At 37.2% G+C, this 12296-nt stretch overlaps 1 long non-coding RNA gene across 1 annotated transcript; it reads right to left on the bottom strand.

Moving 5' to 3' along the window:
• Window positions 1-231: 231 nt before the first annotated feature.
• LOC110902979 lies at window positions 232-2747 on the bottom strand. Its single transcript, XR_002571568.1, has 3 exons — window positions 2631-2747; window positions 1879-1967; window positions 232-392 (listed from the first exon to the last, which is right to left on the bottom strand). It is a non-coding gene; the product is annotated as an uncharacterized LOC110902979 (long non-coding RNA).
• Window positions 2748-12296: the final 9549 nt, after the last annotated feature.

Here is a 12296-nt window from a genome sequence, read left to right as displayed (position 1 = left end):
TTAAAGTTTGGTCATTTTAACCCTACTATCAGTTACTTCTAGACTTGCAGTTAACTAGGTTAAAAATCCCTAGTTAGTAAATTCTTGTTTATTTATACTTTATAATTCTAATATAAAGTTTTATATTTTCGGGGTGTTACAAGTCCACTGTAACACCCTCTAAATTAACTAAAGGTTTAACGTATAGTTTGCGAAAAGGATCATGTAATTATGTTTACATATACTTCGGAAATTCGGGTTTATTAAACGCTTTTTAATATTTAAAATTTTGCAACATAATGTAAATAGGTTCGTCATTTAAAGGTAACAATGAGACGTCGTGCGGAAGCTTGTTTCTTGATCGTGTTCGGTTCTTCATTGAGCTTGATCGTCCTTCGGTACTATAACTTTACCTACAACTCATAAAACGTGAGTTAGATTAGTCATACGTAACTTAGAACATATTTAAACGGAATCGTGAAACAAAACTTAACAAAAATAACTGGGCGCCACCGTAACTTACGGAAGCCACCGTAAGTTACGGTGGCCACTGGGCTTTCAGGGGCTGCCGTAAGATAGTATAAAACCACCGTAACGACTTGTTCTCTACCGTAACTTACGGTAGCTCTCTGGACATAACGATTTGCAGCAGATGCTGCATTTTCCCAGCTCCGATTCTTTTTACGAAAAAGTGTATAAGTTTTAATCTACACATCCGTTTTACGCGATTCTTTTTCCTACGCGTTCGTAATTTAATTCTCCATCACATGGAGTTAAAATCCTACATCTGAGTTTATAAAATTTTAGATTTCAAGCTCTCGGCTTGAAATCAATTATCACTCTTTTTGACCCATTCACGATTTTATCAAACAACTTGTGTCCAAACCAATTTAAAACCCTGGTTTACTAGTTATTTAAAATCCTTGGCACGTAAACGTAGCTTTTATGAAATATGAGACTATTGCACAAGCTATACACATAACCCGTATTGACCCGTTTAGGGAATTTAACAATTTAATCTAACACTTGCTCTTTTCTTTTGACACTTCAAGATTCCATATCAAATTGAGTACATATATTTCACCACAACTATTTTGTGGTGATTTTAACAAAATGAACCCCTTCTTCTCAATTTTACCCTTCGGCTAGTCCTTATTCGCAAATGTCTATTTTTAGGCATCCGACCCACCGATGTTTTTGCCTAGAACTCTTATACGCATATAAAGGTTACGAAATCATAATATAAGTTTCTAAACAACCTCTAAGGGTTGTTTACCCGGTTTACCCATCAAGGGCTTAATGGTCATTTATAATCCTTCATTCTTTTACGACGAAGGACTTCACAAATATTCGACCTTACTTGCACTTTTAAATATAAATTCATATAAGCGTACCTGGACCGGGTCAACAAATAGACCCGATTTATACCTCGCTTTAATTATCACAAAATCCATAGAGACGCAATTATTTGATTTGCTAATCTCTCCTGATAACATAAGACTTGACAACCACATTAGTCGATATTGTCAAATGGTGTTATCACCACCATTCGACCCGGTTGGCCTATATGCCCAACGTTACCTATTTAATCAAAAACATGGTTTTTGATTTCCGATTCACCCATCCATCCCATCCCGGATTTTATTACCAAATCCTTTTTCTCTTAAACACTTTTCTTACAAATTCAACCCATTACGGCTTATGTCGTGGGTATCCTTTTTAACTTCGATTCACATTAGTCGACACTTGACCAATTTCCATTTTTACCCTTTTTCCTCATTATTAGATTACGCCGCAAGGTAGTCTTAACGGAAATCCTTATTTTTGATATTATGGTTATCGCATTTATAACATACGGAATAAACAAGTTGTCTACATAAGTGTGTAAGTTCCACTTACCTTGCATCCATGCCACGCTTTTCCTTCCATTCTTGATCCGTTTGACCCGCTCCATCCACAAGCCTCCATCTTGCTTGTCAAGAGTCAAACTATCATTTTCATTCACAAGGTGGTTAGATTAGTCATTCAAGATCATGACCTTCACACCTTATGAATCTTTTGCCACTATTCTCAATGAACCTTATCGTAGGTCGGTTTGACTTTTAAAAGTCAAACCACCAATTTACATATATGGATGCACTAACAAGTTCACATGATTTAATTTAGGCACATTATCGACCACTTAGTGAGCATCATCTTTTGAGATGCCATATCGACTAATATGTTATCTAATTCATACCTCAAGTAACCATAATTCAACATGTAATTCTAGTCATTGTATGCACATATACACTTTGACCATCATAACCGTGGGTATAACTCTTGTGTCAAACCCCACTTCTAATCACTTATGAATTCTTAACAAAATCTCTAATTTGTTCAAGTAGTTCATTCATACTAGTTAACATGATGTTTATAAACACCAATACAACATCAATTTCATCAAATCAACCAAAACCCACTTAGCTCCTACTTGATAAGTTGATTAATCACTAGTTTATGACACAATTCTACAAGTTTGCATCTAGGGTTTGTTCCTAGACTTGTACTCACATCAATATCACTATAACATTCAACATTGAAACAAGAATTTCGTTCATGCATGTTTATCACAAGTTCAAAATATCGCTAAACATCAAAATTCAACATACCTTGTGATCCCCCAAGCTTGGTGATCACGATTTTATTAAAAGCCCCAAATTTTAGCTTGATTCATCTTCGATTTTGCTAGGTTCTTGTGAGTTTTAGGGCTTTTGTGAGAGCCCCTTTTTTTTTTGCTCCTGATGATAATCGACCAAATACACACATGAGTGTGTGTTTTGGTGTTTTAAGTCTTTCACTTAAAATCATGTTTTCACACTAGGCCCCTTTTGGTCCTTGTAGTTTCAAGGATTTTTAAAGAGGATCATTAGTTCAAGTTTCTCCTTATTGTTTTACTAAACAATTTACTAACTAGGTTGATATTCCTAGTTTCTTAGTGAGTTTCGGGGTATATATATCCCGTTTAATTTTAAGTCCCGTTAACCCAGGCCTCTAATAAACCTTTGTTTCTCAAAGTGTTTATTCTTCTTTTTAATTAACATTAGTTTTAATTATTTAAATCCTAATATTTACCGGGTTACTTTTTACCGCTAACGGTATTTTACCCATTCGTTAATATTAACGTGGTTTGATTACCAAACCCGTTTTCGGGGTGTTACAAGTCTACCCCCCTTAAAGAGGTTTCGTCCTCGAAACCTTTTCTTACTTAATTTATCGAGTTTAACTCCATGCATTTGCTCTCGATAATCAATTGAGCATTGCTCATATTTTAACCGATTGTTAGTATTACCAGAAAAGTATGGTAATATCTTTTTGGTTGTTAATCATCTACGTATCTTATATAACATAGTGCAACTTGAAATAATCGTAATCTCGTTATTTCCACTAGTTTAATTAACTTAGCAATATTCGTCGTTCGGCTCTAATGTGATTAGACTTCACATTGCACTTTTTGACTGTGATTATGTCACGTCATGCTAAATTTTATATCAACTTTTTATTTTCAAAAGTATCACATTTTTCGAATATATCGTCTTGCGCCTATCAGTGTCAAGACTTATACTTTCATGCTTACTATTTATATGTCTATCAGAATTCATATTTGTAAGAACGTTATTTCTTACCAAAACTGAAGTTTTAGTTTAGCATCTTCTCTTTAGCTCTTGTCAATTATCCATACCAGGATATTGACAATCCAAATTTATTCTTTTACAGTCTTTGTTTTATGCGAGGATCCTCAATTGATTCCATCGCTTTGTCTAATTAACCCGTAGGTTTTATCGTTTAGCATTATGGGTTGTTTTATTAGACTTTCACCTCTTTAAGGTGAAGTCCTTATAATTTATTTCTTTCTAATCTTTACTCGTGGGTCGTTTTAGCCGCGTAGACCTTTCCAGTGTTTATAACCCTAAAGGTTATGTTGATTCCGTAGATCATTCCTTGCTCATGTCATTCTTAAAATACATGTTTGATGTCAAGGAACCCTGTTTTTGTTTGAAGAATCATTTGGTTTCAAGCTTAGGTTCCGTTAACCTTGATTGTAGTTTCATGGCTATAATTGTTTTCTTTCGAACAATTTTCCGACTTTATGACTTCTCACGTCATTTATGCGTCAGTTATTCTTATGCTTACTGTTATTTGGTTTGCATATATTCTTATTTGGTTATGTCCCATCACCGGGCTCATTACTCTTTTGCAACTAATGCTACCTTTATCCGGCTAGCGCTTATTTGTGCCATCCAGCATTTTATTATATTCAACCTGTTTGACTTGTTAACGTGGAATCCATCACTTATAAGCAATCAACGTTATTCTTTATTCAACCTGTTCAACCTCGATTGGTTGAACATATTTATTCAAAATTTCTATTTACGAAATTTGATAGTCATAACTCATAATCTAAGTCTTTTGATTTTTAACCTGCGTTCACGTCTCTTGGTTTACACATGCGTTAAAATTCCTACCCATTCACCGGGTGTTTTACTGAAGTCATTATTATTGCAACCCTCCCGGTATGCATTAAGACCTCGCTTCACTTTTATATTTCGACTCTGTCCTCAAGTTTGACGTTTTACAAAAACGGCCCGTTAAGAGACATATTTGCATTTTCCGGGTTCGAGTGTAAGTACACCCCCTTCCAGTGCATATCTTAATCGTTTTACATGTTTGCATTCTCTGGGTTCGAGTGTAAGTACACCCCCTCTCAGTGCATGTCTTAATCATTTTACATGTTTGCATTCTCTGGGTTCGAGTGTAGTACACCCCCTCTCAGTGCATGTCTTAATCGTTTTACATGTTTGCATTCTCTGGGTTCGAGTGTAAGTACACCCCCTCCCAGTGCATGTCTTAATCATTTTACATGTTTCTTTGTCCCTTCTCTCGGGCTCATTATCCTAATATAGTACGCTTCCGTCACTCGGCTATGCGTTTACATTATGATCAAATATTTTGCTTATCTGATTCATTTGGGTACTTTTTATTTTGTCCCATTAACCCCGTCCTTACTACATCGGATGTAAATGTGTCCGCTATAAGAAACTCATGGTATCATATGCCACTACTTACTTGGCCAGAGTAAGCGATTAACACATGACACACACGACCTTTTTATAGTTTTCACATCACGCCCCATGTAAGTAACGCCTCTATTTAATTTTCTTGGAAATAATATCCTTGATAGGTATTCTATTCAGGTTTTTCCAAGTTTCTAATTTACATCAACAATCATTCTCTACATGTTTGTTGCATATCGCTATTTGTGCGATTATATTTAAAAGCGCGCACCTGGTAATGCTTGCCCCGACAGGCGTTCCTTGCCATTAACCTTGTTCGCGGTCGTTACGCGATTTAGGTCCTTGGTGAGTATACTCAGCTTGTCATACCTCAGACTGTTCCACCGTCATATCCACAATTCGTTCAACTCTCGTCATCTTCAGATGCGAGTGTCCTTCAACTAAACAATTACAAAAGTTAGTAATTTCTACATTAATAAATGCACGTATTGCAATACAAAGCTTTTTATTGCACGTGATTTCGTTAACTATACTAATCATTTTTGTTGGTGTAACGTGTATTACACGATACCTTATGTGTTGTTCACAACACTTTAGTCATACCAGACCATTAACATACTTATACTTACCGGATCTGCGATCAAGTCTCGAACCGAACACTTTACCCTTCAACCATGAGCTCTGATTACCAACTTGTAACACCCTTTAAATTAACTAAAGGTTTAACGTATAGTTTGCGAAAAGGATCATGTAATTATGTTTACATATACTTCGGAAATTCGGGTTTATTAAACTCTTTTTAATATTTAAAAGTTTGCAACATAATGTAAATAGGTTCGTCATTTAAAGGTAACAACGAGACGTCGTGCGGAACCTTGTTTCTTGATCGTGTTCGGTTCTTCATTGAGCTTGATCGTCCTTCGGTACTATAACTTTACCTACAACTCATAAAACGTGAGTTAGATTAGTCATACGTAGATTAGAACATATTTAAACGGAATCGTGAAACAAAACTTAACAAAAATAACTGGGCGCCACCGTAACTTACGGTAGCCACCGTAAGTTACGGTGGCCACTGGGCTTTCAGGGGCTGCCGTAAGACAGTATAAAACCACCGTAACGACTTGTTCTCTACCGTAAGTTACGGTAGCTAACGTAACTTACGGTAGCTCTCTGGACATAACGATTTGCAGCAGATGCTGCATTTTCCCAGCTCCGATTCTTTTTACGAAAAAGTGTATAACTTTTAATCTACACATCCGTTTTACGCGATTCTTTTTCCTACGCGTTCGTAATTTAATTCTCCATCACATGGAGTTAAAATCCGACATCTGAGTTTATAAAATTTTAGATTTCAAGCTCTCGGCTTGAAATCAATTATCACTCTTTTTGACAATTCACGATTTTATCAAACAACTTCTGTCCAAACCATTTTAAAACCCTGGTTTACTAGTTATTTCAAATCCTTGGCACGTAAACATAGCTTTTATGAAATATGAGACTATTGCGCAAGCTATACACATAACCCGTATTGACCCGTTTAGGGAATTTAACAATTTAATCTAACACTTGCTCTTTTCTTTTGACACTTCAAGATTCCATATCAAATTGACTACATATATTCCACCACACTATTTTGTGGTGATTTTAACAAAATGAATCCCTTCTTCTCAATTTTACCCTTCGGCTAGTCCTTATTCGCAAATGTCTATTTTTAGGCATCCGACCCACCGATGTTTTTGCCTAGAACTCTTATACGCATATAAAGGTTACGAAATCATAATATAAGTTTCTAAACAACCTCTAAGGGTTGTTTACCCGGTTTACCCATCAAGGGCTTAATGGTCATTTTTAATCCTTCATTCTTTTACGACGAAGGACTTCACAAATATTCGACCTTACTTGAACTTTTAAATATAAATTCATATAAGCGTACCTGGACCGGGTCAACAAATAGACCCGATTTATACCTTGCTTTAATTATGACAAAATCCATAGCGACGCAATTATTTGATTTGCTAATCTCACCTTATAACATAAGACTTGACAACCACATTAGTCGATATTGTCAAATGGTGTTATCACCACCATTCGACCCGGTTGGCCTATATGCCCAACGTTACCTATTTAATCAAAAACATGGTTTTTGATTTCCGATTCACCCATCTATCCCATCCCGGATTTTATTACCAAATCCTTTTTCTCTTAAACACTTTTCTTACAAATTCAACCCATTACGGCTTATGTCGTGGGTATCCTTTTTAACTTCGATTCACATTAGTCGACACTTGACCAATTTCCATTTTTACCCTTTTTCCTCATTATTAGATTACGCCGCAAGGTAGTCTTAACGGAAATCCTTATTTTTGATATTATGGTTATCGCATTTATAACATACGGAATAAACAAGTTGTCTACATAAGTGTGTAAGTTCCACTTACCTTGCATCCATGCCACGCTTTTCCTTCCGTTCTTGATCCGTTTGACCCGCTCCATCCACAAGCCTCCATCTTGCTTGTCAAGAGTCAAACTATCATTTTCATTCACAAGGTGGTTAGATTAGTCATTCAAGATCATGACCTTCACACCTTATGAATCTTTTACCACTATTCTCAATGAACCTTATCGTAGGTCGGTTTGACTTTTAAAAGTCAAACCACCAATTTACATATATGGATGCACTAACAAGTTCACATGATTTAATTTAGGCACATTATCGACCACTTAGTGAGCATCATCTTTTGAGATGCCATATCGACTAATATGTTATCTAATTCATACCTCAAGTAACCATAATTCAACATGTAATTCTAGTCATTGTATGCACATATACACTTTGACCATCATAACCATGGGTATAACTCTTGTGTCAAACCCCACTTCTAATCACTTATGAATTCTTAACAAAATCTCTAATTTGTTCAAGTAGTTCATTCATACTAGTTAACATGATGTTTATAAACACCAATACAACATCAATTTCATCAAATCAACCAAAACCCACTTAGCTCCTACTTGATAAGTTGATTAATCACTAGTTTATGACACAATTCTACAAGTTTGCATCTAGGGTTTGTTCCTAGACTTGTACTCACATCAATATCACTATAACATTCAACATTGAAACAAGAATTTCGTTCATGCATGTTTATCACAAGTTCAAAATATCGCTAAACATCAAAATTCAACATACCTTGTGATCCCCCAAGCTTGGTGATCACGATTTTATTAAAAGCCCCAAATTTTAGCTTGATTCATCTTCGATTTTGCTAGGTTCTTGTGAGTTTTAGGGCTTTTGTGAGAGCCCCTTTTTTTGCTCCTGATGATAATCGACCAAACACACACATGAGTGTGTGTTTTGGTGTTTTAAGTCTTTCACTTAAAATCATGTTTTCACACTAGGCCCCTTTTGGTCCTTGTAGTTTCAAGGATTTTTAAAGAGGATCATTAGTTCAAGTTTCTCCTTATTGTTTTACTAAACAATTTACTAACTAGGTTGATATTCCTAGTTTCTTAGTGAGTTTCGGGGTATATATATCCCGTTTAATTTTAAGTCCCGTTAACCCGGGCCTTTAATAAACCTTTGTTTCTCAAAGTGTTTATTCTTCTTTTTAATTAACATTAGTTTTAATTATTTAAATCCTAATATTTACCGGGTTACTTTTTACCGCTAACGGTATTTTACCCATTCGTTAATATTAACGTGGTTTGATTACCAAACCCGTTTTCAGGGTGTTACATCCACCCCCCTTAAAAGGATTTCGTCCCCGAAACCGAATTACGTACCAAATAAAGTAGGGTAGAGTCGTTGCATCTCCTCTTCGGACTCCCATGTGGTATCCACACCCTTTCTGTGTTCCCATTTAACCTTTACTTGATTGATCTCTTTATTCCTTAAGGTTTTTACCTTGCGATCCAAAATCGCAATGGGTCTTACCACGTAGTTTAGTCTATCATCCACCTCGATGTCGTCGTAGTGGATATAAGTTGTCTCATCAGCTAGACATTTCCGAAGTTGCGACACATGGAATGTGCCATGTATCCCACTCAACTCTTCCGGTAATTCGAGGCGGTAAGCCACCTTACCAACCCGTTCGATGATTTTAAATGGCCCGATAAACTTTAGGCTTAGTTTCCCCCTTTTTCTGAATCTGATAACCCCCTTCCATGGGGAAACTTTCAGCATAACCATATCGTCTATCTGAAATTCAATCGGTCTTCGTCTTTTGTCAGCATAAGACTTCTGTCTATCTTGGGCTACTTTCAAATGAGCTCGCACCACTTCGATTTTCTCATTAGTGGCTTGGAGAATATCTTTATGTGCCAATTCACGTGGTCCCACTTCACCCCAACACACCGGGGTTCTACACTTTCTACCATATAGCATCTTATAAGGTGCCATGCCGATACCCGAATGGTAACTATTGTTATAGGAAAATTCGGCCAAAGGTAGATAAACATCCCAACTTCCACCGAAGTCGATGATACATGCCCGTAACATGTCCTCTAGCGTCTGTATAGTTCTTTCGCTCTGCCTGTCTGTCTGAGGATGGAAGGCGGTGCTAATGAAGAGTTTCGTTCCCATCTGTTCTTGAAAATCTCGCCAAAAATTTGAAGTAAACCGGGTATCTCTATCCGACACAATAGATACCAGTACTCCGTGACGTGCCACTATTTCGTTTGTATATACCTCGGACATCTTTTCCGAAGTATATGTTTCGCGTATAGGAATAAAATGTGCACTCTTTGTAAATCTATCCACAATCACCCATATAGCGTCGAATCCTCGAATCGTTTTAGGCAGTTTGGTCAATAGGTCCATAGTGATATGTTCCCATTTCCAAACCGGGATCTTCAAAGGTTGCAGTTTCCCATAAGGTTTCTGGTGTTCCGCCTTGACTTGTAAACAAGTCAAGCACTTCTCTACATACTTCACCACACCCCTCTTCATTCCGGGCCACCAATAATTTTGTTTCAGATCATTATACATCTTGGTCGCACCCAGATGAATAGAATATCGGGATTTATGGGCTTTATCAAGTAGTAGCGCCTTCACCCCACAAGTATTTGGAACCCATATTCTTCCGGATCGAGTCTTCAACCCGTTCTTTCCATCCGACAAGTCTTTCAACTGGCCGATTATTCGTTCCTTCTTCCAATTCTCCTCTTTCACTGCCTCTACTTGCGCTTCCCGGATACGTTCAAGTATACCCGAGGTCACCACAAGCTGCATCGCCTTACTTGTATCGGGACACAGTTCGCTTTTCTGCTGAGAGCGTCCAACACCACATTTGCCTTTCCGGGGTGGTAGTGTATTTCGCAGTCAAAGTCCTTCACCGTTTCTAACCATCGTCTCTGGCGCATATTTAACTCCTTCTGATCGAAGAAGTATTTTACGCTCTTGTGATCGGTGAATATGGTGCACTTTACCCCATATAAATAGTGCCTCCATATTTTTAATGCAAATACCACCGCAGCCAATTCGAGATCATGCGTGGGATATTTCTTTTTCATGTATTTTCAATTGTCTCGAGGCATAAGCTATAACTTTGCCCCGTTGCATCAGAACACATCCAATACTCGATAATGAGGCATCTGAGTAGACCACCATGTCCTCGACTCCGTCCGACAACGTTAATAGCGGAGCTTGAGTTAACTTCTCTTTTAACGTTTGAAACACCCTTTCTTGTTCAACACCCCAAATGAACTTTTCCTCCTTCCGGGTTAACTTTGTTAGTGGTGATGCAATCTTGGAGAAATCTTGAATGAATCTCCTATAGTACCCCGCAAGCCCCAAGAAACTTCTAATTTCCGAAGGGTTCTTCGGGGGATTCCATTTCGACACGGCCTCGATCTTCGATGGATCTACCAATACTCCATCGGCACTTGTGACAACTCTCATTAAAATCCGTAATTAGAATGATAATTACTCAATAAGGAAACCCTAATTGAGACACCCAAGTAATTCTACACTAACCCTAAAATTTTCGAAACAAACAGAATCAGGATCAGGGCCCCTAAAACTAAGGGGGGGGGGGGGGTGGGGGTAAACCCTAGTCATAATTATCTACAGAAAACCTTTTAAAAAAATTCGAAATAACACGAAACCAACTCAGCAAGCCTAACTGGGACACAAGGCTACCCTAGGGTAGATTGCTACCCCAGGCGAGTCGCGACAGGACCAGAGACATCTCCCGCGACACGCGGGAGGTACGAAATTCGGGTATATATAGGGGGGTCTGGGATTGAATCAGATTGCTTACTTCGACGTTAAAATTCTAAATGTTCGCTGAGATATAGTCGAAATACTATAAATACACACACTGATCACGAAGTGCTACCACAATTCAGGGTAATAACTCGATCGCTATTATGATTCATTTTCCGACTGATCAATATATCCAATGGATGTTTAAGTGCCGCCCACATAGGGTTATACTTTGTCGTTCGTCGTTAAATTGATGGATGTTTAAGTATCGCACTTTGTCGTTCGTTGTGAGAATTTGATCTCGTGAGTTATCGTAACTGCTGTATTGATCACTAACCCGGTTTTGTGTGCATTATTATTAAATTAGGTTAACAAGGCTAATCCATATTCTGTCCGTGTTAAATCTGCAATGTGAGTCATTCTCTTTTTATCAAATGTTTTACAATACTCCAAATTATTTTCCAGAATTATAAATTACAGTGATTAAGTTTATGTAATCACCAAATTACAGCCAGTATGTGGGGTATTGTGCACATTACTACTGTTTTAATCACATTAGGTGGGCGAACATAAAATTAAGTGATATAAGTCATTCATTGGGGCAGCCAATGGTGATATGACCACAGTCACAGATCCGGTCGAGTGACAAATACTGTGGGTAGTTGGTAGATATTAGAAACATATGTAAAAACTCTTAATACTGTAAATTATAATAAACGAGTCATTTCAGTAAACTGAATGATTCACTCAGTATTTCCCGCTGACAAAACCTTTTTCAAACCTGTTTCAGGTAATCTATTGTAATTCAGGAAAAGTGCTGGGGAGCATTTCAAGCTTAAGATAGTGGCTCATTATAAAATAAAGAAATATGTTTTGTAAAAATAAAGGTTTCTCAGTAAAATCTTGTTATTGTAAATTATCGGGGTTTTATCCCGAATTGTGAAATAAAGTAATCGGGAAAAGTTTTTAGCTTTAAAACGATCCTAATAATAAAATTCCGCTGCTAAAATCACATAAATAAATATCACGGGATTTCTGTCCCGCGGCTCCTGAAA

The sequence above is a fragment of the Helianthus annuus genome, chromosome 13 (genome assembly GCF_002127325.2).
Source record: "Helianthus annuus cultivar XRQ/B chromosome 13, HanXRQr2.0-SUNRISE, whole genome shotgun sequence".
Classification (NCBI taxonomy): domain Eukaryota; kingdom Viridiplantae; phylum Streptophyta; class Magnoliopsida; order Asterales; family Asteraceae; genus Helianthus; species Helianthus annuus.
Note: the sequence above shows the minus strand (reverse complement) of the source record. Positions and strands in the feature narration are given on the sequence as shown.